Source organism: Lissotriton helveticus, chromosome 6 (assembly GCF_964261635.1).
Source record: "Lissotriton helveticus chromosome 6, aLisHel1.1, whole genome shotgun sequence".
In the NCBI taxonomy this organism is placed as follows: domain Eukaryota; kingdom Metazoa; phylum Chordata; class Amphibia; order Caudata; family Salamandridae; genus Lissotriton; species Lissotriton helveticus.
Window position 1 is genome coordinate 1,264,752,303 of NC_136067.1, and position 27,047 is coordinate 1,264,779,349.

The 27,047-nt window shown below is 44.4% G+C and overlaps 1 long non-coding RNA gene across 1 annotated transcript in view; it reads left to right on the forward strand.

Moving 5' to 3' along the window:
- Positions 1-1,083: 1,083 nt before the first annotated feature.
- LOC144761701 (uncharacterized) overlaps positions 1,084-27,047 on the forward strand; it is a 55,605-nt gene continuing 29,641 nt past the window's right edge. Inside the window, exon 1 of the long non-coding RNA XR_013595858.1 lies at positions 1,084-1,127. This is a non-coding gene — a long non-coding RNA (uncharacterized LOC144761701). The remainder of the gene's footprint in view (positions 1,128-27,047) is intronic.

The window sequence follows — 27,047 nt, forward strand, 5'->3', positions numbered from 1 at the left end:
AACCATGCTTTTCCCCTCTGCCCGAAATCTATTCCCTGTACCCTACATCAGCCCATCCGTGGCATTGGGCTGCTATCTCCCTGCCTGTGCTTTTTGCCCTGTGTATCTTCAGCCTTCCCGCCCTTCCTCCACCCTGCATCATGTCACCCTCACACCATCTCCCTGCAGCGCTCCCTCCTCCAGGCCCATCCTTCCCTCACCATCACTTCCCCGCTCTGCTTCTTTCTCGCCGCATCCTTTGCCATCTCTTGCTACTAATTCTATCCCTGGTCATGGCTTCTCCTCACTACGCTTCCTACACACATCTCTACTGCTTCCCCGATGCTCTTTTCTGCCCTCTTACCTGTCTCTCACTGCCCGTTCTCTTCCCTGAACGGGCAGTGAGAGACAGGGAAGAGGGCAGAAAAGAGCAGCGGGGATACTACTCCTAAACTGAGAAAAATTCTAATTGTAAGACTTTCGGTAGTCACAGAAGGCATTTAGGAGTCCTAAAGTTAGGAGTCCTAACTTTACCACTTCTAAACTGAGAAAAATCCAAATTTTAAGACTTTCGGTATTCACAGAAGGCATTTAGGAGTCCTAAAGTTAGGACTCCTAACTTCTGTGAATACCGAAATGAGTAAGTGCCTTCTGTGAATACCAAAATGAGTAAGTGCCTTCTGTGAATACCAGAATGGTAGTAAGTTTAGGATTTTGTCTTAAGTTATTTCTGTGAATCGGGCCTTTGGATTATACACTGTCTATAACAGTTCATACCACACTAAGTAGTGTTTATGTTTTATGGAAAATGTACTTAAAAAGGCCCACGTGTATCGTTTTGTCCAAAGGTGTCAAGTGGGAAATGACGTAGGAATTGCCATTCTCAAACAGAAATGGTTTTGACATTGTCCACACTTGTTTGCTCAATTAAGCAACTGCAATGACTATAATGAGGTGGCACCAATGGCCTTCACACCCACTCTGAAAAAGTACCAACACCACTGATTGGATGCTACTTATGTTTTACTGTTGATGTGGAGCTTCCCATCACCCCTGATATTGCTCTTTTTTTGCATTCAGTTCTAATGTTCTTGCTTTCTTTCTAGCTTCAGAAAGCGAATCAGGAGTTGGATGAGATAAGAGATGCAGTAAGTACATTGCTGACTTTGAAAACAATGATTCATTTGCCCTTCTTTGCTGTGACACCCAATCAGACTTATGATTTCCTAACGTGTTATTAACAGTATGTGAATATTTTAAATTTTGTAACAGATTTTTTATTGGGTTTTGATATCATTCTTTATGAATGCCGCATGTTGGCCCATTAGAGCCTATCCGCAGTAGGCTCCAACTATGCTCAGAAATATCTGATACGTCATATTTGGACATTAGAGCAACATGATCCCTCAGACTGCAACTCCTTAGCTCTCAATTGGCCTAACCCGTGCAATGTACCCCTTTTAATCCAAACTCCCCAACTCTTTGTGTCCCTCCCTCTCTACTAACAGTATGTGAATAATTAGGAAGTTTGATGGTCAAACAACTCTTACCACTGACTCTCAGATACATTCATACCGTTTCTATTGTCACTCACATATTATGTAGCTTTTGAGAAAATATGTAGCAAGGACTGGTCCAAGGATTCTTTTCCAATTTAGGTGAAGACACATTTTGACAATATTGCTGTCTATCTTGCCTGCATTCTCCAACCTACATTTACCAGAAGCCCTGAAGTGCCCGGCCCCTAGCAATTAAAACGTGTGTCTTTGTCTCAATCCGTAAACTATTTCAGCTGATAGCAGTGAAGTTCTCCAAAGCCATAGTCCTTGATGCCCCATCAATGGTGTTCACACAGTCTGTCTGATCTCCTACCATCAGATTCCCATGCTGATTATAAAGGGAACTCATAGGAGGTAAATTCAGAGGCGAGGGCTGGTAGAGAAGCAAGGAACTGGAACCCCTAATCTGTCAATACTGGGTTTCCCCAGTTCGAAACCCCCCGCCTGCCTAGACCCCACCACCACTTTGTACCAACCACTTGGTGGCATGAGCACTATGTAAAGGCACACAAAAACAGAACAAATTAACTGGTGGAGCAACAAGAACTCCCTTTTGCATGCCAGATAGAGCTTGTAAAGGAGATAGAGAAAGGTTAACTCACAGTGAGAAGATAAACCAGTTGGGTACAAGTAGAACCAGAGGCAGTGGCGTAACATAGGTACCCGCAGTCCCCGCGGTGCGGAGGGACCCAGAGCTGCAGGGGGCCCCCTAAGCACAGTAGTCTGGCCTGAGAGCTCCTGATTAAATCTGAAGCAGGGGGCCCTCCATGTACCTGGCAGAGGGGGCCCCTCAAATTTCGTCCCGCCCCTGACCAGAGAGTCTGCAAGAACAGAAATTATTTGGAACATCAGTGATGCAATGGAGGAAGTCGTTAGCAGAACGAAACAGCTTATTAGAGTAGCGGAGACCTAAAGAGAAACAAGCAGTGTATAGTCCAGTATGGGACTGGCAGACCAGTGGGTGGTAGGTAGAGTGATTGGCGGATGTTAGCACATTAAGGGTGTCAAGCTCTGTTTCTTTGATGTGTCACCAATACGGCGTTTACTTCTGAGAGATGGCTTCTTGCTCAGAGAATTGTGTTCCAGGTCCAGGTTGGTTTATTGCTACCCTGGAACTAGGACAGATCAAAGAGCTAACGGGGACTAGTCAAGTATTAAAAGGAAAGCATGCCTGGAAATTCAGGAAACCCCCACTGAATACAGACAAACTCAAAGCAGACAAGCAGGAGCAAGAAAAACAGTGGAACACTGGTCAGAGTGAGCAGCGTGAAATTCAAAGTTGTGATGCATTGAACCACGTTTCCTGACTCATATTTATCTCAAAAGGGCACAAAATGGCCCAGGACATTACCACCAGGTTTGGAAGGGAGCTAGCATTCAGGTAAATAGGCCAAAAACCAGAGATCTCAAGACAAACTATGGCGTGGACTCCAAGATCCTACGTTTTATGGATCTGAAGCCTCGCCGAGTCAGTTTCGGGAATCCTCCATTTCTCAAGTGGAGCTTGAGAGCTGGGGCACCATCCACAGCCTCAACCACCATGTCGATGACCTCTAGGAATAAAAGAAACCACATTCCCTTCCCTGGTCCAGATTCTGTTAGTTTCCCATATTTAATGATGGCCACCACGTTAGCCGTCTTTTCTACCTCACAGCAACATCCAACTTAATCATGGAGCATATGAGATTGTGGAAATTTTAGGTCAAGTTATTTACATAAAGTTTCAGAAAGCATAAGTGTTGACAGCTCGTTCCTTCTCCACAATTTGTATTAATATCGAACTATTTGGGATCATTGGAAGACCCAGAGGTCAACCTTTAAATTAACATTAAAAAATATGGTGCTTTTTTAAGCTTATACCCTAATTTGTATTGTATCTCAACAATAATAAATAAGAATCTCCTTTCTAGAACCCATCCTCTTTTAACAGATACTTGAATGTAAGGGAAAACTTTCACTCTTTAGGTAAGGTGTCTGTATTGGACCCTGGAAACAGTAAGATTGATATTGACCACTGTGCACCTAAAATTAGTTATTTTAAAGGAAATGTTCACAATTTTGGAGCATGCCACGTAGGAAACAATCCTTCGCTGCAGTTTGGGCCAGCTATTTATATTTAAATGGTTTTGAAGCTGAATATTTTATAGAAATTACTCTGATTGTTCCATCCCACCAGTAGACTTAGTGAAGAGAGGTGCACTTTCAATCAAACTTTCAATATCAGCATAACACTATCCAAACTGTTTATGCATACTTTATAATAGAACAATGTCTGTGTGTATATGACTTTTTAGCTTGATATGGTGGGAGTTATAATTTTCTCACTAAAGGTTTATTGATTGAGGGGTTGAAACCATTAACACAATTCCATGTAACTAACAAGAGCTTTTCCAATAAAGAATTAAAAGTAGTGCAAATCCTGTTATTAATCAAACACCTGGGGCCATATTATGCAAAGGGAGCACTTTCCCTGTTTCCACCCGCCGAACCTTAAAACAGGTGTGCCGGGCGGAAACAGGGAAAGTGTGCCCTAATGCACTGCCACCAGGGCAGCCACGAACTTGCAGTGCCCTGGGGGCAGTGCATTAAGGTGAAAAAACTGAGCTGCTGCTTTAAAGCCGCGCCATGTTTTACTTTGCAGGCGGCAACCGGCCTCCACTTTGAATGGGATTACAGATCCCCTTACAGACGGGTGCAGTGAGTGACTGCACCCACCTGCAAGGGAATTTTTTGGGGGGTCAATGTGACCCCCTTTTCCCCCTCCAGAGGGCTGCTCTAAGGGGGCGCACTGATAGTGCGCCACCTTTCAGGCGATGCAATGTTAATGTGCCTCCTGACAGCTTCTTTGCCTCTGCGCCTATATCTATAATATGGTGCGGGCGCAGAGGCAATGGGATTCCCTCATTTGCATAGGGCCACGCCCTCTGAAGATAGCGTTGGCGCTTTATGTGCACCAGTGCTATCAGTCTCACAGGAGGGGGCAACACAAGCGTTTGCGGACCCTTCTGTGACACCAAAGTGCCTCACTTCTATAATACAGCCCCTGCTTTCTTAGGTTCAACTGTTGCACTTGCATTAGTCAGCCTAAATGACTTCATATTGAGCAGTCAGTTGTATGAGTAGTACATTTGAGTCCACAATTAAGCTATTGGAATTAATCCAAAAGATTTGTTTAATAAATGTGAACATATAGGGCAGATAGGTTCCTATAAGGAAGCTTCCTAACACAAAGAAAATTGTTGTTTTCCTAGAATTAAACATAGACGAGTCAATGGTATTACCTTAATGTAAGGAAATTCAGATTGTTTCATGTTAAACGTTTTATAGTGCTGAACATCTAGTATTTTGACCTCTTCAGTGGCTGCCAACAGCTAACCAAGCACATCTCACAGCACTGTCATAACTGCTGCCATGTAATGAAACTGTACATGTGCAGGTCACAAGTGAAAAGGCACAGGGTACAAATAATGGAGGCAAGAGAGAAGGCTATGTTTGTCACGCTTAGTCTTAAACTTAATGTGATTTTAGAGTGGGTACTGTCCTAGAAGCATCTGCTTGTGGTCATAGCCCCTACTTTAGGACCTATGTGACATTAAATGTGTCACTTTTAATTGAAAATAGTCTTAATGCCACATTTTCTGTGTATATGTAAACAGTCTGACAAGTCCAGTGCTGAAAGTAAAGTCCTGCTATCTATCATCCATATAGTAGTTATGAGAAAAGAAATATATTCTGCCTGAATTCAGCTAAAGTGCATTCTAGTGGCAGGCACATATCATTCTGGAATGACACCCCATTCACATATTTTTTGTTGGTCATCCTCATCAGCTGACACTGTATAGGGCTGAGCACACAGAACGGGAGGGAAGATGGGCCCTGTCAAGAGGAAAACCTGTAACTGAATACAAGCTGGAGCACCATCATTCTCCTTTCAGATGGTGCTGCTAGGGATAGCCTGCACAATGTCTGGGCCAGGAGAGAAGTGTTGCTATGAAGCTGACTTGCTGAATTGGTAAGACCAAGTTAGGGTTTAGGAGACAAGACTGTTCTGCAGACCTCAGTATGGAATTCTATGGGCCTTATTTTGAGTGCCTCGTTATATTCGGACTCCTGCATAAACCCCTGTTTACGTACCGGTCGGAATTATGAGTTAAAAGGTATTTAATGCATCCGATAATTATCGAGTGCATTAAATATCTCAAACTTCATTACATTTCAGCAGGTTAAACCTGTCAAAATTGCACAGGGGAAACACGTACAGTATTTACCATACCATGCACATTATGGGTGTTAAATGCTAAAATGTGCATGTTATTCCGCAATAATTCTAATAGTTGTTTTTTTAATGCACTCAATAAATAAAGTACCTGGTGGTGTCGTAATTTATCAGGGGTGATAAATAACACCTAAACTCGTTATGAGGGCCTATATGTTTGTATTCTGATGCACAAAACTCTGGGATAAACATAAGTCCAGCGCACTCAAATCAAATAACAACAACAGTGTGAAATTGTATTAAAAAAGAATTGTGTCCAACGTTGGTTCTTGAAGTTTCATTCATATCTCCTTTTATTCGGTCACCAGATATTTGACAATTTACAGCCAGCCGACACGTGTTTCGTTGTAGGTCCGTACAAACACAGTAACTACAACTCTTCAGGGCTCAAAGGCTGAATCCTTAGGACTTTTTGGGCCCACGTCCGGTGATAATTCCAACCCGGCAGGGTAACCTCGTATTTGGAAGACAATAGTATATGGCACTCCGAAATATTAGAATGTAGCCAAGGACGCCAGAAAAAACGCACACCTGTGCAATCAATAATGCCGTTTCCAATTCTCGAGGTATATTCACAGTCTTTAAACCACATGAGTAAATGTGGTATTGATAGAGCGCGCAGGTCACCCGACTCACAAATTTACCATATACGCATTGGGCCCATAAATTCAATCTTCCATATTTATTAATCGGGTAACCTTACACTCTACCAGTATCCCAGTTCCTTCCTATTTTATTTCCAGTGTACCCGACTTACCAATCCACCGTTACGGGTACCTATGACCACAATGGATCAGGGAGCTAGCTGTAAAGAAAGGCAGACACCAAATACCAACTATTGTAATTTTCTTTGCACTCATATAATGACCACAGACTCAAGAAAAGTTTAAAACCTTTATCTAAAGTTCATCAGATTCCGTAAGCATAAGATTTACAATAAGTAAGCAATCAATAACCAAGATTACAAAGAGCACGTATCCATAAAGGAAGTATATGAGACCATCCATTTGATGAGTCTAAAGGAAGGTAAGAACAGGGAACATGCTAGTAGGACATTTTCAGATTTAGACTAGGCATGGAACAGCTAAAGAACGGGGAGACCAGAATAGTACAAGATTTTATCAGTCTATGGAGACTCGAAAGATAACATGGGACTATTAGGAAGGGTGGAAGTGGCACATACACACTACTATTTCAATGCAGATTTATTATAATTTGCTAAAGGAGGGTAAAGAAAAGGAACATCTATATATCAGGAACTGAAAACAGGATTATACTTTAAAGGATGGGTGATATATGGAACATGCTAGTATAACAACAATAATGTATGACTTATTCACTTAATGGTGCAAAAGCATGGAAAAATCAAATATGCAAGAGTAGGATTTTATTGAAGCAAAGAAAGGAAATATAGAAGATGTAGACTTTCAGCACTATATTTACCTAGTATGGTGTGAAGACCAATCCTGGCCACGGGTCAGTTAAGGACGGGAAGAACCCCAAGGGAAGACAGTCGCCAGTAGGCCAGCAGGTGCAGAATGGACGCCCCAGGATAGGACAGGGAAACCAAGTTAGGATCAGGACGGGACCACCAAGGTAAGACCAGCAGCCGCAGTTCGGAAGCAACGCCTGCGCTCCACCCTCTCTGCAGCTATCAGTCAAAACCCTGATTGGGTTATCGAATTCCCCAGCCAAGTGCTCCGCCAGCACTTCAGGTTCAAAACCCCGCTTGGGTCTCTGGAAATTACGGACAGAGTGCTCCGCAGCAGTCTGTATTAGTCACCTATTGAGTGCGTTGGGTCAGTGACGGGTCAGCTATTCGGACAAGTCGGATGATTTCTCTAGCTAAACCTAGGCTAGTTATACTGTTTTCGGGTCAGTGTACCACCCCCAAAATGTTGCAAGTATAAGAATCCCCAATTTCGATTGGTCCTCAAGTAGGATAGGTCAACACACCAACCACATTTCACCTTTACAAGACTTCATTTGCATGATCTGGGACCGCCTATTTGAATTTGGGGTTCCCATGACCTAACTCTCTTATTACAATAGTATATCTATGAATTATGATACATCGAAAACAGTTCAGCTTCTTCTGCTAGGCGAAGGTGCATCTTCCCAGGCACATCTTGGCTGGGACTTCGGGTTGGCAAGTTTTCAATGCCACTGGCAGAAGACTGTCATGCGCAGAAGGGCTGTTCAATATGGAATCGCGAGTGTTCCTCAGGCCCCTCAGAATACGATACATGAAAAGTAAGCGAAAACAATTTAGAAATACAGAAAAAATGAATACACTGTATACCATGAATAGCTACTCTATACCCCTTTACTTTAATATAACTATAGCGTTAGGGTGAGTGCATAACAAGTACCTTTGCGATAGCAGCTTTGCAAGCACGGAGCATGTGAGGAGACAAAGCGGCCATATTAGCAGTATTGCGCATGAGCAAACTTTTCCCACCAGAACTGCAAGTGCGTCACATCACATGATTATGACTGACGCATGCGCAGACTAAATTCCCGCCAAGCAGCGGCCATTTTAATAGCAAGCGTTATTACTGTTTAGTAAACATAGGCAAGCGTCTCTGGGACACCCCCGTGTAGTGTAAAAGTGCAATATTAGTAAGACAAACATTTTGATTAGATTTTATTAACACTATTCGAGGTTCATGAGTCCAAGCAAGTCGCGTAACGTGCGAATCCTTGCTCCATCAATCCCCTCTTTGATGATATTTACTGATTCAATACTCGGGGGGTACCTTGAATCTCCTGGGTAATAAACAATCATCTATCCGGCCCGTTGGCCCTCCCATACAGATCTATAAGGCACAGGCAAGGGGGGCTGCCATGTATGGGTCTGAGCTTTGGGGGCATGCAATAACATCAGATCTGGTAAAGGAGGAGAATAAATTCATCCGGAGGGTTGTAGGACTCCCCTCCAGTACGCCTCTTGTTCCCTTAAGGTTAGACCTAGGGATGCGACCACTAGATGAAGAACTGGCTTTTCGCCCCCTGGCCTACTGGCGCAGGTTGTGGGTAACTCCCGAATTGGCCACTTACAGACAGGGATTACAGGAGGTGCTTGCTATGCCCAACGCTGGGAAAATCAAATGGTTGAAATTCATTAAATCAGAGTTGGAGGGTCTGGGACTTTCAGAGATGTGGTATGATCCTCTAACCAATTGCCCACTTTTTCCCAAAAAGAAACTAGCGAAGTTATACCATGACAGTAAATTAATGGATCTCCTACAGCATCAAAAACCTGGCTCATTAACCGAGTCTTTTGTATGCATTAAGGACACATACAGCTTCGAACCAGTTCTAGATAAACTGTATCCTCCCTTGCTTAGGAAACTATATTTGCAATGGAGGCATGGGTCCCTCCCACTTCGAGCATTCATAAGCAAGTGGAGTGAACAATCAGACAGCATGTGTCCAGCTTGTAGAATGACCGAAGAGTCTGAACTCCACATACTCTTTTTTTGCCCTGTTTATTGTGGGATTCGCAAGAAATGGATAGTCCCCCTATGCAGGAACTTGGGATTCGGAGAGTGTCTAGCTGCCTTTAGAGTTCTGAAATCAAATCTGTCGGACCACATTGTTTTTGCAGTGGCCAAATATTTGGGTGCCATTTGGTTTCAGAGAAGAAAATGCCTTAAGGCTGGCCACTGACTCTAACGCACTAAGGACTTGTTATTGTACTATGAAACACTCTTTTGATGAAAATGGATGATCTCATAAAGTACACTTATTTTTGTAATAATTTTATGGATGTTTTTAATGTCTTTTATGGTGAAAATGTTACCGAAATAAAGATTTATGAAATGAAATGAAATGATATTTACTATCATAACAAAATAGAACCAGATGCCAACTTTTTTTTACATTTTTCCCAGTTCAATCTCTTCCAACATTCGATTAAATTTTTCTTTAGTTTCTTTATTAGGGTGAGAATTCTTCACCCTTTTATAAATTTGATTATTCAGTTCCTCTAATTCAAGTTCATCCACATTCCGTTTCACGCCTCTCTTGTTCACAGTATATTTCTTTTGGTGTTTGCGACATTTGCAACAGATTACGACAATTAGCACAAATAAACCTATACTTGCTATTGGCATCAGTATTTTACTCACAAAATTTTTACCTATGTTAGAAAACCAATGACCTATAGAGGAGAGACCATCAGTTGGTCTCTTCCAGGCACTGTCAACCTCCAGTGGTTTGAGCTCTTTTTCCAAATTTGTAATGTTCCTCACATACCTTTTGATTTCAACACTTTTTTCAGGTATGTAAGTGCAACAATGTTGCACTTTCAACATTCTACAGACTCCGCCCTCTTTTGCTAATAAGGTGTCAAGAGCAAGTCAGTTCTGCAAAACCATAGATCTGATCGCAACCATTTCGGTATTGACCATCAGGAAACCTGCAGCAGTGTCAGTAGATAACCGATCCACTACTGTTGACAATTTGTGTGTTCAGAGCCACTCCCACTGCTGGTATCAATGCACCAAAGATATCACCTAGTATTTCTCCTACGCTTTCTCTTAACTGCGTACTAAACCGTTAGTGCTTTCACTGCTTCCAGCAATTTCATTCACATGGTATATTTTCAGGAAGACAATTCCGAAATAGCAGCTTCCATACCAGTGATCCGGCAATTTGAAATAGGCCTTGTTTCCACATATGTAATAAATTCCGGGAAACACAGGTTCTGACCCATTTTTGAAACCCCAACCTCCAATTACCTTGAAATTGTGTTCGCATTGACTGGAACCAATGAAAATGTTATTATAATAACTAGTCTTTTCTCGGTGAAGACAAAGTTACCCTTTTCATTCGAAATCCAGCAACAAAGCAGGATTAGCTCCACCATTTGAGGTGCTTCCCATGTTTTCAGCCCACTTAGGAGTTTTCTGTCTTTTATCATTCGCCTTTCTTTGGAAACTCTCTCTTCTTTTCTCTGCCATGTTTAGAAACATTTTCTCTTGTTCATGTAATGAACAGGTCAAGTTATCTCTATGTGCTTCACCTGAATCTATAGTACCTATAGTCAGAAAGTATTCTCCCATATAACGTGTTACATCACTTTTGGTATGTACAGGGTTCAGATTTCCACGTATAGGAAGTTCAGAAAATATTACGTCTTAGTTAGAGTAATAGTTCTGTAACGGTCCTCTTTTATAGAATAAGCTAGCTAAAATACTACAGGAAATTCCATATGTTAGTGGCAAGTGATGGTAAGTCACTCCCTCAGCTACAGAAGTAGGTAGCTTCATGCAAACATAACAGTCTTCTATTTCCATGGCTTCTACATAATGCACTAAAAGGTTTGCGAATACGTTTAAATGAGCCCTGTTCTTGATTCCATGATAATGCAGTCCTTCCTCATCTGGTGCTTCTAAGTCCATTTTAGTTTGTCTAACGCTAAGTGCTTTCTCATGTCCATCTACACTTTGTGGTGTCAGTTCGTCAGTGTCTTTTGCCATAGTCTTTGTAGAGTCAAATTTAGTATCTTTACTCATCATATAAGGAATAGTAATTGTTAGTCCTATCCATAATATTAATACCAAAGCTACACTACATACATCTACTTTGCAGCATGTTTTACAACAATTGCGTCTAGGTCTTCCATTCACATTGGAATCAGACATTTTCGCTCAAAAGAAGCTTTCCAACCACTCTTTGTAACTTTGCACAGGTTGCTTACACAGGGCAACTTCAGGTTAGTTCTTCTTCTTTGGTAGACTGGTTAGCAGTCAATTCTTTCTCACTTTCGTCACTTATATCAAGATCCTCGAATTCCTCCAACACCAGGTAAGTCCATTCAGGATCCTGATACTTTTCGTTCAGTCTTTTTATTCGGGCACTTCTTCGCTTAGTGTTTTCTCCAGTTGGCTCTGTTTTACTGGAACCTTGCTTCCTTTGCTCAAGCTTCTCTTCTACTGTTTTCAGTCTCAGTCTCAGTCTTTTAATGTACCTTGGTTCTCTATTTTTCTTCTTAAGTCTTTTAACTGGCACTGTTGTTTGGCTTTCTTCCAATGCTCTTTTATTTTCGTTTTGTTGTGGCACTTCTGCTTCTGTTTCCTCCCTTTCTATCTGACTAGTCCCAGGTCTTATTTCAGTTTCTTCTGCCTGGTTGCTAAGCTGGCCTTGTTCAGGTGTATGCTGGGTTTGACTTTTGGACGTTTCAATCTCTGTGTCCTGAACACATTCGTCTATTTCTATCTGATCCTGTTCAAGCACTTCGAACCTTTGATTTTCTTCCGCTTGAACTTTCACCCTAATTTCTATCTGTCCCTTTTCAATCTCAGGAGTTCTTGGAGGTGTGTCAATAACCTGTTCTGTCTCTATCTGACCTTCCTCCTCATCAGATTTGACATGGATTTCGATGATCTGATTATCTCCTTCTATTCCTATCTCCTCCTCACTATCCCACTCTCTATCCGGGTATGTCTGGCTTCAGGTTCTTATTGGATCAACGGTCAGGTCGATTACTTGGATCCATTCATCTTGACTGGTGCTCGGTTGTTCATCATCAGCTACTTCAGGACCAACATCTGGAGACCCCTCAGCTGGACAATCTTCAGCGTCAGTTTCTTCGTCTTCGGTTACATTCTTCGTATGACTGGCATGGATCCACTTTGGCACTCCTGCACACTTCACTGCTGTCGTGGTTACCAGAATCACTTGTCTTGGCTTTCCCCACTTCGGTGCAAGGCAACTCGATCGGGTGTGCTTCTTAAGTACCACCCAGTCACCTGGATTCAGTTTATGGACTGGAGTTGCTGGCCTGGCGACGGCGTCTTCCCCAATCTGGTGAGAGATAAAACGCACTTGGTCACCCAGTTGCTTGCAGTACTCTAGTACCAAATCATCAGAAATGCTTATCAGTTTGTGTCCTGGTACCCATGCTTGTCTCATTACTCTTTCCATCAGGATCTCATGGGGACTCAGGCCTGTTTTTCGGTCTGGAATACTTCTGATTCCCATCAGTACAAGAGGTAAAGCCTCTATCCAGTTCATGCCAGTAGATTAACACATCTTTCCTAGTCTCGACTTGATAGTGCCATTCAGTTGTTCCACCACTCCAGAAGCCTCTGGACGATATGCACAGTGCAGTTTTTGAGTAATTTTGAATGCTCCACAGATCTGATCAATTATTTCATTCTGAAAATGCCCACCTCTGTCTGATTCAATTGTGACTGGAACCCCGTACCTAGGTATTAGTTCTCATAATAACAATTTAGCTACAGTGATGGCATCATTCTTCTAAGCCTCTACCCATTTTGAAAACAGGCAAACAATGACAAGGACGTACCTCATTCCTCTACAAGGGGGTAACTGAATGAAATCAATTTGTAATCTTATAAAATGGCCTTCTGCTTTCCCAATTTAGCCCAGTGAAACTACTGTTTTCTTCCCAGCATTGTATTGCTGACATGTCAAGCACCTCTGGCAGAGTCGCTCCGCTACCTTCTTGAATTTTGAATTGAACCATGTCTGTTTGAAGACACAAACCATGGCATCCCTACCAATGTGCGTATTTCCATGTATTAGCCGGGCCATAGGAGCAAGCAAGCTGTCAGGCAATACAGGCATACCATCAGAGCAAACAATGACACCATCCTCATTTCTCTGTTGACAGCCAAACTTTCTCCATCTTCTCTTTTCCTTTGGTCCTGCTGCATTCTGCAAATCTCTCAGTTCCTCCCATGTTGGCACATTCTCAAACACCATAAGTTGGCAGCTGTTTCCATTTCCCCCCAATTTGATATTGACTGACATTTGATGTCTTGCACAATGTTGGGCCAGTTGGTCAGCATATCGATTACCTGCTGTCAGATTGTCATCGCCAGATTTGTGAGCAGCACACTTGACCACTGCCAATTCTTTTGGTAACTGGATTGCTTCCAGTAATTCCTGTACCACTTTCCCATTTCTAATAGGAGTACCTGAAGAGGTCAGGAACTCTCTTTGCAGCCATAATTGGCCGAAGTCATGCACAACCCCGTAACCATATTGGCTGTCAGTATATATGGTTACTCTTTTATTTTTCCCAACTTTACAGGCTCTTGCCAATGCAATCAATTCGGCTACTTGTGCAGACTTTACTCCAAATAGATAGGATGCTTCTACAGCGCGTGATACTGTGACTACAGCATAGGCAGCACTTAAGCCTCCATTCTCATGTCTCAGACATGAGCCATCTACAAACAGCTCGTAATCTTCTACAGGTAGGGGCATTTCCTTGATATCTGGGCGTGGTTTGGTACTAAACTCAGTCAGGTCAATGCAGTCATGCTCGACCTCTCCCTTGGCTTCTGCAATCAATGAATCTGGTAATAGGGTTGCTGGATTCAATATGTTACAACGAGTAATTGTTACATTTGCAGCACCCACAAGAATCCTCTCATATTTAGTAAGCCGACTAGGTGTGAGATACTGGGTTTTAGTTCTGGTTAGTAAGATTACAACTGCATGTGGAACATACACAGTTACAGGATGTCCCATAATGATGGATTCACTCTGTTCAAGACTTGTGCAAGTTGCAGCTACTGCTTTCAGACATCCAGGTGATCCAGCAGCCACTGGATCCAAAGTAGCAGAGAAGTATGCTACTGGACGTCTAGTCAACCCATGCTCTTGAGTTAGGACTGACAATGCACAATTGTCTCGTGTATCACAAAATAGTGCAAATTCCTTTGAATATTCAGGCATTCCTAAGGTGGGGGCTGTACATAGACATTCTCGTAATTTAGTAAATGCTGCCATGCTTTCTTCATCCCATTCTACTGGGTCATTTGCTCCTTTCCTTGTCATTTTTATCAATGGCTTGGCTAGGACTGCAAATCCCACAATCCATTGTCTGCAGTATCCTACAACTCCAAGGAACATTCTGATCTCTTTCTGAGTGTTCGGTAACTGCATATTTCGAATTATCCTAATTCTTTCTGAAGTAACTTTCCTGATACCCTTCTCTATCTGGTGCCCCAGATATTTTACTGAAGAGGTACAGAACTGTAGTTTGTCAGGTGATACTTTATGTCCTCCTTCGCCTAAGTGGTTCAGTAAGGCAATGGTGTCAACAACACAGTCTCTCTGACTTTTAGACGCCACCAAGAGGTCGTCTATATATTACACCAGAACTGAGTTTCCAGGTAAAACTAAGGATTCAAGGCACTTTTTCAGAATCTGATTGAAGATTGAGGGGCTTTCTGTGTACCCCTGAGGGACGCGATTCCAAACGAACACGTGACTGTCGAATTCAAATGAGAAAAGAAATTTGCTGTCTGGGTGCAATGGGATTGAAAAGAATGCGTGACATAAGTCAATGACGGTGAACCACTCAGCATTCCATGGAATTTGGTACAAGATCACAGCTGGGTTCGGTACAATAGGACAGCAAGGAACAACGATTTTATTTACCTTTCGCAGGTCCAGCACTACCCTGTATTTACCACTAGGTTTCTTTTTTTTTTTTTGGTGTAAGACATTTATTTCTCATTGCCACATATTTAAAATACAGTTTTATCGCCTACAACCTGGTTAGGCCGGCTAAACATTTTGTTGGTGTCATCAGTCTAATAGCTCTTCATACACAGCCCATCAGCCAACAACCGTAGGTCGGGCGGCGTTATTTTGACATTACTATCATGCTTGTAATTGGGCAATGTTGCCTGCTGGTACAGTAACGATCTCGGTCTTACGTTTTATTTATTATACATTTAACCTCAATAACCTAGAGGAACAGTTGAAAACAAAAAAAAACCCAATATGTAAAACACTGTGTCACAGCATTCTCCCCCCCGATCACTCCTCAATTCACCTCACTTATCGTCATGAAGCCAGTTTCAACGCTGCTCTACTTGTGCGTCTTGGTCTGACGCAATCTCTAGCAGGTACTGTCTAAAGGGTGCCCAATAATCTCTTGGGCGTGATCCTGCCGGCAGCTCCTCCTCGTATGTGGCTAGTGTGTCACAACAATATGTCAAGTCTTCCAGCCAGTTTTTCACCCTTGGCCTCAATCTACTGTTCCAATGCAATGATACTCTTCTTTTTGCCATTAGCAGGGCAATCACGCACAGTTTTCGCCTCTGCGCTTTCAGCTGCGGCACTATTCCTAGCAAGCAGATTTTGGCCGTGCATTGTAACGCTGCCCCCAGCATGACATTAATGGCCCGTATCACTTGTTCCCAATATTGCGCTACCGAACTACAGTGCCAAGCCAGGTGCATAAAGTCTGCATTGTCCAGTCCGCATCTTATGCAGGTGGCGTCTTCCCTCAGTCCATACCTATGTAATCTTTGAGGTGTGTGATACATGTGATGTAAGTACTTATAGTGGATGATTCTGAGATTGCCATTCGGTGTTAGCATTCCCGTCTGTATACAGGATGTCTCCCATTCCTCTTCTGTGAGGGTATCGTCTAACGCCGCGTTCCATTTTTCCCGGGCCCTTGCAGTGTTTCCCCCTATGTTTGTTTGTGCGCTGGTATATAGTCTGGATACCAAATGAGAGGCCGTGGGTGTAGTGAGCACCATTTGTAGAGGGGCTAGTGTCTGTGGTTCGTCCGGGTATGTCGGGAAATATTCTCTCACCGCCCTCTGTAATCTGTGATAGTTGAAACTAAACAGCAGTGTTGGATTCCGAATGTAGTCTAGTTTGTCTAACGTTATGAATGTCCCATCCCTGTATAAATCGCCCAGTCTATCTATGCCAGTGTGTTTTAGTAGGTCCATTCCGACCTGCTCTTGCGTAACGGATATGGCCGGGTGGTGAGCTAGTGGGAGTGCTGGTGCGTATAGTGGCGTGCTTTGTGTTATCTTGCCCAATAATCTCCAAGCCTCGATTGTGGTATTTACCGGGTTGATATCATGGTCATGCAATCTGGGTCGTTTATGTGGCAATATACTCGTTAGCGGTATTGGATCTGCATCTCCCTTTTCCACCGCTACATGCGTCAGGAAGGGTATCTCGTGGTACCAGTAATGCGCAAATTGCGCCTGGGCGCAGAGATAATAGAGGTATATATCCGGAACCTTAAAGCCTCCCTTAGCGTACGGTAGCGTCATTGTTTGCAAATCTAACCTGGCTTGTTTTCCCGCCCAGATTAAGGACAGCATTAGAGATTTAATGTTGCGGAACACCTCTGCTGGGGGCTTGATAGGAATGTTGTTGAACAGATACAGGAATTTAGGCAGCAGCACCATTTTCACTATTGCGAGTCTATCAGCCAGGGACAATGGTAGCCCCACCCACCTTTTGATCTTGTCTTCTAATGTGGAAATAGTTCTGCCGTAGTTAGTACGGATGACCACTTCCGGGTCCCTGTGGAACCATATTCCTAGGTATCTTGTCGGCTCGTCCTGCCACTCCAGAGGATAGTCCAGTGCAGTTGGCTGTGTACCATCTGTCAGTGACAGCACAAGGGACTTGGTCCAATTAATCTGCAGCCCTGAGTATTGGCCAAATTTAATATACTCCCGTAGCAGTGGGTTAAGATGTTGGTCTGGGTTTTTAACATAAAGCACCATGTCGTCAGCGTACAAAGATATGTGTATGGGACGTGTTGGGAGCTGAATGGCTGAATAGTGATGGTGTTGTCTAATCTTGCACGCCAATGGCTCGAGTATGAGGGCAAACAGCATTGGCGACAGTGGACATCCCTGCCTGGTGCCGCGTCTAATGACTTTATCCTAATGCGTGCCGTTAAATTCGTGTACAGCATCGTTATCCAACCTATAAACAAAGGCGGGAAACCCATTCGTACCAGTACCGCTTGGAGGAAGGGCCAAGCAATCGTATCGAACGCCTTGGCCGCGTCCAGTAGGACTGCAACCGCCTTTATGTCAGGGGCCAGGGTAGTGTGCCAGGGCAAATAAAGTGCGGGTATTGTGCGTGGTTGATCTGTCCGGTATGAATCTGGATTGGTCAGGCCTAATCAGCAGTGGCATGAGCGGCCTCAATCTGTCTGCCAATAAACTCGCTAGTATTTTGGTGTCTACATTTATCAGCGAGAGAGGGCGGTAGGAATCACATTGCTCTTCATCTTTGCCTGGCTTGAGTAGTGCAATGATTAGCGCCTCCCTCATCGATGCCGGTAGTGTTTGTGCTTCATGAGCAGCTTCATACAGCCTCAATAGGTGCGGTGCCAGTATGTCCGCGAACGCTTTGTAAAATTCGATCACGAAACCATCCGGTCCCGGAGCCTTGCCATTTGGGAGTCGTCTAATGGTGTCAACTACCTCCTGCACTGTAATCGGTCGGGCTAGGTATTCCCTGTGACCGTTAGCCAACCACGCTATTTCCACATCAGCCATGTAGGCCATCACTTCTTCTTGCGGTATGACCTGTCGTGCCTCATACAGAGCCCCATACGTGTCCATGAACTCTCCCAGTATATTCCCGATATTGTGTGTGCGAGTGCCCGCCTTGGTCTGTATGGCTGTGACGTGTTGTGGTGCTCTGCCTGTACATATCTTTTCTGCTAGGGCCCTTCCAGGTCTTCCCCCCTCCCCGTACTTCCTGGCAGTTGTCCGTTTGTAAATATATTTTAGTTCATCCTCTGCAAACTTACTATGCTCTGATAGAAGCTCCCGTATTTCGCTCAACACTGCAGTATCCCCAGTTTGTGTGTATCGCTGTTCCAGCTCTTTCAACGCCTCCTCCCGTCTCTGTAATTGTTGGCGTATGTCTTTTAAAATGCCGGAAGTTGTGCTTATGCATACTCCCCGCACTGTTGCTTTGAAAGCTTCCCATAGGAGGCACGGGTCCTCCGTCGTGGGGGAGTTTAGCTCAAAATAGTCCGTGATCGCCTTCTGGATGGTGTCAGCATATAATGGGTCACGTAAGGCTTGTGCGTTAAACCTCCACGCGTATGGTGGCGAAACATAGTGAGGGATGTGTAACTTTAAGAGCACAGGGCTGTGATCTGATAGTGTCCTGGGGAGATGTTTGATACTGTCTACCCATGATATTGTATCCTGCGTGCCTAACCAAAAGTCCAGCCTGGACCAACTACTGTTGGCCGCATTAATGTGTGTCGCTACCTGTTCCCCTGGGTGTAGTATCCTCCACACATCCCCCAGGTGCAAGTCAGTCATCGCATCCAATAGCATCGCTCTTGCTTGTACATGTGGTTCCCGTGTGTGTAGTGTTCTGTCGAGCCCGTCTTTCAGCGTGACGTTAAAATCACCTCCCCAGATTATATTCTCCGCCTTTATATCCGCTAGTGTGTGCCATAACTTATCATAGAAGAAGGAATCGTCTATATTAGGGCCATATACATTTACTAAAGCAACCTGCTGCTGTCTCACTTTGCCTACCACCACTACATATCTGCCCTCAGTATCTTTGTGTGTGCCCGAAATCTGAAAGTGGGTTCCCTTCCTTATCAATATACTGACGCCTCTGGAGTATGTCGAATAGTTTGAGTTAGTGGCTGACTCTGCCCACTTATTGCCCAGCTTGGAGGTGCTATTGGGTGCCATGTGTGTTTCTTGTAAAAAAGCCACATCCACTTTGGTTCTATCAAAGTACGCAAACATTTGTCTTATCTTTTTCGGGTTGCCTAGGCCCCTGATGTTCCATGTGATAAAGTTTAGGGTATCAGGACGTGTCACTTCTGTTTGTCTGGGTGTCGATTCCCCGTGTTAGTGCCTGCTAGTGCAGTCAGTGTGCATTCTTTCAGCCCCAATCCATGTGTGCGCTTTAGTCTGTTGACAAGGAGTGTAATCCTAGCTACATCATTGCTGGCAATGGAAGAGGTCGCAACACCTCTCAGACACAGTGCATACATATGAACATTCCCCAACTTCCCCTCCCTCCCCCTCCCACTTCAGCGCCCAAACTGTGCCAAAGCCATCCCCCTAGTAAATTCAAACCCATGCCATAACTTGAATTGGGGTACACCCGCCTGGGGGTGTCGCCAGGTGCACACGTCTCCATCCACATGGTGGATGTGGACGGGTGCGCAGTTCAAAATTGCAGTTATCAACTTTTTTCCCCTCCCCATCCCATCTTGTCTCATGCATTGTTATAGGACCCCTCCCCCATCATCAAGTTGTCCACTTTCAGGGCAGTTTCTGGCAGTGCTCCTCAGTTCTCCCATGCTAGCCCAACTATGCCCTTATCGTCTCAGTTCAGGAGCGTATGTGCTCATGTCCATTAGTTCGCTGCTTATGTACCCTGAGCAATCCTCCCCATGAGTCATGTACAATTGCCCTGCGCTGGCGAGCGCTAATTGTACTCACCGTGCAACGTCCGTGCTCTCACTCATCGTTGCTAAATTTGATAGACACCAATGTTCCTCATTGTAGCCCACTCAGCTGCGCATCTTCTGCGGTAACGTCCGCAGTCCTCAGTTGCCTGTGCTATAGTAGCCTACTTCCTCGTGTGAGTCCGCCAGTGAGGACCTTAGTCGTTATCACTCATTCTGTCCTCCCTATCCCGCTCTTTACGGCGTATACCAAGTTTCTTGACGTATTCCTGTGCAGCCTGGACCGTCTGTAGAATCACCGGCTTGCCCTCTGTGAGGATTTTGAGTTTCGCTGGGTAGAGCATTGCATATCCAACTCCCATGTCCCGGAGTTTCTTTTTGACTGAGGCAAATTCTTTCCGCGCCATTTGCACCGCCATAGTGTGGTCAGGATAAAACTCCAAGTTGTTTCCCTGAAACGCGACTGAGCCTTTTTCCCTGGCGAGTCTGAGTATAGTGTCCCTGTCCCTGTAGTTGAGCAAGTGGGCAATGATCATCCGAGGGGTGGCTCCCGGTTTCGGGGTGGGTGCTAATGAACGGTGCGCTCGTTCCACCAGGAACACCTCCGAGAAGCTCCCGGCTCCAAATATGTCCTTTAGCATTGCCTCCACGTAGGTCTCCATCTTGCCAGTGTTTGTCGACTCCGGCAGGCCCGAAATACGCACATTATTGCGGCGAGACCTCGCTTCCTGGTCCTCCACCTTCGCTCTCAGTGTTTCCACGGTCTTTTCAATGTCTCCGCACGCTTTCGTTGTGCCCCTGGACTGATCTTCGACCGCGGAGATCCTCTGTTCTGCTTCCACCAGTCGCTCCTCGTGGTTCTCCAGTTTCGCTGTCATAGCGTCCACCCTCTGCACTACATTATCCATCTTACTGTTCATCTCCTGCAAGCTTTGTTGGATGGCCCTTAGCACTGATTCCATGTTGGCGCTGTCTCCCAGTTCTTGTTCCCCTTCTGCTTCCGAAACGGTCCCAGTTTTATGGGTTTGCTTCCTGGTTTCGAAGTGTAATTTTGACTGTTGTTTATCGGGTTTCCCCATTACGCCAGGATTAGCAGTTGGGCTAATATGTCGTGCTCCCGGGCTTGTCGAGGTCGGGGACGCTGTTGTTGTCCGCTTTCGTCGCTGTAGAGTGCCTTGCGCCCCCTGTATCTATTCATTGGACCATCCACTCTTCCACATTTTTGCCCAGTGCCGTGCCATTCATTTCCGTGATTGCCTGTTAATTAGTGCTCTGCGGTCCCATGTTTGTCTTGTCAGGCCGCTCCAGTTTCTCCTTGGCGCTCAATATCAGGACGCAGTTTAATAGGAGCCCAGCCCCTGTTGCTCTTATCGGTGTTTATCAATGCCGAGCCGCTAGTTACAGTACTGTCCTGTGCACAGCGTATCACGCACTCAGGATCGTGCGCCTTTAGGTTCGGGCCCCTGCACGTCTCCTGTGATGTCCCTCTTGCCGCTAGCAGAGTGTTGTGCCCACACGCGCCGACCGGCCGCGGCCGTTTTGCCTTGCCTGCACCTGCTACCGGCCAGTGTCCATGGTGCCCACCTCACAGTGACGTGCGATGACGTCCCTCGCCGAGCGCTGCACAGTATGCTCCCCCACCAGTCGCACCGTGCGTTTCACCTCCTCCGCTACGCCTCTGCTCCCGCCCGCTTACTTCTGTCGTGTGACCAGGCGCAGCTGCTCATTATCAGGGTGCTGGCAGGACCTTAAACGGTCGCGCTGACCGTGCGTTCCACCGCCGCCGCCATCTTGTCGTTCCTGGAACGCAACCTCTCCGCAATTCTAACACCGGTTGGTGTGACCGCCCAGCACACTAGTTCTGTTGTTGTCGTGGTTCCGCTTCTGTGGGGTGTCATTTCTGCAGCGGCCAAAGCGTCTAAGGGTGTTTATCTTCTGCGAGTCCCGCAGCTCCGTGTTGCGATCGCCGCCATTTTGAATCGCCGCTCACCCTCACCGCTGCAAACTTCAATTTCGCCCACCGGGACCGCTGCCACACGTCCGAAAGTTCAGCCCTGTAGCGCCGCCACCTTCCGATGTTCCATTATCCGTTTGGAGTGCCTTTTGAAGCAGTTTTGGGGGTATGGGGATCGCTTTTCCCGCACCCGTCCGGCGGAGCTGACTCACATGCCAGCCATCCCGCAGTGCGCCCTCTAGCGCCCCCCTCTACCACTAGGTTTCTTGATGCCAATTATCGGCGAGTTACATGGACTACTCAACACTTCTTGTATGATGTTTGCTTCTAGCAATCTTTTTATTTCAATGGCAATGGCAACTCCTGCCTTCACTTCTGCACTCATTTTGTATGGTTTAGTATTTGGGTAAACTGCATCTTCCTTTATGGCTATTTTAATTGGGTCAACATTTGCCATTAATCCTACATCTTTTCCAGTAAAATCCCATACTTCTGGTTTCACTGTCTGTTGGAGTTCTTCAGGTAAGTCTTGTATTGTCAGTCTTTTAATTTCTGAGTCAGGTCTTATCAGCATTAACTTGTATATTCCATCTTCATCTGGGGTTTGAATTTCGACGCCCTTTGGTGTGCAAAAGATGGTACAGTTCATTTTACACAACAAATCAGGTCCCAATAGGTTTACAGGACTGGAATCACAGACAACAAATCTATGCATTTCTTTGAAATTCCCTATCGTAATCTCCATGGGCTCGGTAACTGGGGTACTAATCAGTTGAATAGATACGCCCACTACTTGGATTGCTTCTCCCGAGAGGGGTAGGTTTGGAACGTCTGCTGTTCTCACAGTAGAACGGGTGGCCCCAGTGTCCAACAGAAAGGTGACATCATTTCCTTCAACCTTTCCTTCAATGTATGGCCCTGACTGGTCCACCGGCAAGGAGGCGCCAAGCACGCACTCCTTGTCCTCCCCCCTCAGGCACCCTCAGTAGGGTTCATCACAGATGAAAGTATCATTCAACAAAAATTGCGAAGTTGCTGCATTTCTATCCTCCTTTCCTTCCCAAATCTCAATGTCTTCACCCTGCTGTGCTTTGCCCTTTAAATTTGGTCTAGGTGCACGGGGCAACTGATTCCGTTTTACCTGTTGCTGGGTCTTTCTTGGTTTTTCATTCTGCGTCTGTGGATTTAAATCATTAATTTGGGGGTTACCATTTTGTGTGTATGGACACTCGTCTCTCCAGTGCCCTATCTGTCCGCACCCGTGACAGGGGAACTTCTTTTTGGCCTCCTCTCGGCTCATTTTTATTTTGGGCTTCCCTCCACCCCCAGAACCTTGGTTTTGGGTATTACTATTTATTTTACCTAACTGCTTTTCTTGTTGTTCAGCTAATTTTACTTGTGCCCACATGACCTTTTCCTTTAAGGCCTTTCGTTTGTCAGCCATCTCATCTTCACAGTATTTCGCATACCTTAAAACGTCATCAATTTTCTTAGACGGCCAACAGATTTTGTTGTCTTTGATCCATTGGCAAATTTCAGGTCTTAAACCGTTTACAAACCTGTAAATGAAATGGGTCATGTCCTTCATCTCAATGTTATCTATACCGCTGTACATTTTGAACACCTGTAACAGTCTTTCATAATAGGAATGCACAGTTTCATCCCGATCCTGGGTAGTTCTATCTATTCGGGTCCAATCAGTTTCCTTTGCAGGCACTTTCCCTTTCAGATGTAACATTACTTGCTGGTATTTTTTCATTACCTCATCAGAAGGAGCCCCTGTAATAGGGTCCCTCGGGAATTCCTCACTAGGCCACCCAATGGCAATTTTACATTCTGCCCACAAATCTACGGGAACTACGATATCGAAAAACCCATCCAGATATTTCCACAGGCATTTTTGTACCTTCACAAACCTTTCTACCTGTCTGTACCAATCTACAGGCTTTTCTCGTAATTTTGGGAAGTCATTGGTAAAGGACACAATATCCTGTCGGGACCATGGAACATGCACATACTTTCCACCTGGCACTTCTCGCATGGGATATAATTTTTCTGTCTTGTCTGCTTCCTTTAAGACGAACTCGGAAGCCATCTGCTTTGATTTAATTTCCTCCTTTTTCTTTGCCCACCTGGCTTTTCATTTTTCTAATTCTCCCCACTTTTGCAACAGGTTCAACAATTCTCTGATCTGTACCTTTTTCCCTGACACATTCATATTTTCTAAATCTTTATCCGAGAACTCTGCTCTGTAGGGTTTTTGCAACGATTTAGATTTCCCAATATCTATTCCCATTCTAGCTGCGGTGTCCACTAATTTCTCATGGAACACTCTGGTATTACGAGTGATACTCTTGAAGATAAACAGCAGTTCTTCCTCGGAAAAGGTATTTAGTCTGTCTAACCCCACATTTCCAGCCATCAGTTCTTCTAATCCTATTCTTAATTTGTAAATATCTAGTGATTTTGACTGAGGAGTTTGCTTCTCTAATTCTCTACTCCATCTCTCGATTTCTTCAGGAGTCACTACAGTGGCACTTCTAGTACCAGAAGCTGACTCAATCTGCACTTCTCCTAAACTGAAAGGAATATTCTTCTTTCTTGAACCCTTTTCTGGTTCCCTTATCGGTAAGTCCATCAAGGAAATCACAGACTCACATTCACTCTCCTGATCATCTACAATTAGGGGTTCTTTTCTTGGCTGCACTACAGCTTGGGTAATAATTGGAGTCTTTGGACACCCCTGTTTATCCCCATACAAAGGAACAACTGGTCCGATGGTTACTGGAATTGTCAAAGCTTCAGGACTGGTGTTTAATTGGGAGATTTTCTGAATTAATTCTGTTCTCTGTTTAATTAATGCCTCTCGCTCTCTCTCCTGCAGTATTCTTTCCAGGCTTATTTCAGGTACTATTTGCGGAGTCAGGGTTGGGGCAGTTGGATGTGTCATACTTGGTCCCTCACCATAATTAGGTTTCATGAATGGATTTCCTGTGCTTAAAGGTCTCGGCCCCTCCGGATAAGGAGGTATTTGACAGCCGTCTTACATTTACAGGTCTAGGCCCCTCCTGGTAAGGAGGTCTCAGGCAAGCATCCCCTACGCTAGAGGATCGGGGTCCTTCATTATAAGGAGGTGGATTTTTCATGAACAAGTCATCCAACAAATCGTCATCTGAATCCCCACTGGTCACCCAAGGTCTACTATCATATTCTGTCTCCACTGTTTCATTCTTTTCTCTCGGGTTTCGGGTTTCACTTTAGGATACCATTTGATTAACCCTTTATCCATTCGGGGCTTGTCCCTTTCAAAAGCCTCTATCTCCCATTCCTCCAAGGCTTCGTACTGTGTCAATCTGGGTCTGGGGTGCAAATCATTCATTCGGGTTCTCAAATTGAATAGAATTCTGCTATTAAATGTACCATCCAACGGAAATGCCCAAATTCCGTCATTCTTTGTGTATTCCCCCCAATTTTCCAACCATACGCAAGAGTGGTACCCTTTATCAAACATCATGAAAGATGCGGGAGTATTAGGAGGTGGGATAACAACTCCTTCTCTAGTTTAGATAGGCTTGTCTCTTTTGAAATAATTTTTCACTTTGCTTATTAAAGTCATTTTCCTCTTGTTTCCGTACATAATGTCGTATCTATTACTTTTCCACTTATCTTTTCCAAACCCTAGATACCTTTGATCGGGTCTAGTCTCCGGAGTATACGTATGCCACATATACTTTTTCCCAAGCGACTCTGTTTACAAAATCACTTCCAATCCAAATGCGTCTTTTATTTTCAACAACCAATCAACACGGTGGTTGTAAAATTTTCTGACCAATGGGTGCGCGGCCTTTTCGTGAGACAAGTTCTCACGCTTCTGCGCTCACCCCTCCTTTACAATACCAGCTCCACTACACACCCGCTGTCTCTACCAATCCCAGCGCGGCACAGAGTGACGTCAGAGCAGCTCCGCAACTGACTCCCTCCTTCACAAGGTAACGGAAACTTGATTTCTTTCTTAAAGTGCAAGTGCTTTATTTAATTTACAACGTAAAAACATTCGCCACTGTACTCGAGTGTCTAGAAAGATAGATTTGTTTTACTGCAAGTAAACCTCTTCGGTCTACTTTTCATACACTGCGGATAGATCTCTTCTGCCTACCCTTCACTCAAGCATTAGAGAACCTGCTCCTTCTTTGACTCATCCACTCTTTCCGGGTTATATACTAAGTCTAAAGTTTCACTAGCGAACTCCTTTGCTATCACTGAAGCTACGATGAACCTACTACTCCTTTCTCGTGTGACGGTTATATCACAACTGAACTTTCATTAGCAAACTCGTTGCTATCATTTATTCAACTATTCATACAGAAACCCTAATTAGCGCTTCCAGTTCTGCCTAACCATGCACTAATTTTCCTCGAGCCACTGACCTCAGAGCGAAGTGGATTCTCCTCACCGCTCGCTATTCTGCCCCGGGGATTCCAGACAACATATAACAATTACTAACGAGTTGTTAATTACATATAAAATATAGCAGCATTTCAGAGAAAATTTTCAAACATTTCAAAACATTTCAAAGCAATTTTAAAGCAGTACGATTGATCAATCTTTTAACAGCAAAATACATTTTAGCAGCATATAACCTATCTACCTATCTTAACTAGTCCTTACCTATCTTTAACTAGTCCCTAACCATAGCTCTGCTACCAGAAAAATACTGATAGAGCGCGCAGGTCACCCGACTCACAAATTTACCATATACGCATTGGGCCCATAAATTCAATCTTCCATATTTATTAATCGGGTAACCTTACACTCTACTACCAGTATCCCAGTTCCTTCCTATTTTATTTCCAGTGTACCCGATTTACCAATCCACCGTTACAGGTACCTATGACTACAATGGATCAGGGAGCTCGCTGTAAAGAAAGGCAGACACCAAATACCAACTATTGTAATTTTCTTTGCACTCATATAATGACCACAGACTCAAGAAAAGTTTAAAACCTTTATCTAAAGTTCATCAGATTCCGTAAGCATAAGATTTACAATAAGTAAGCAATA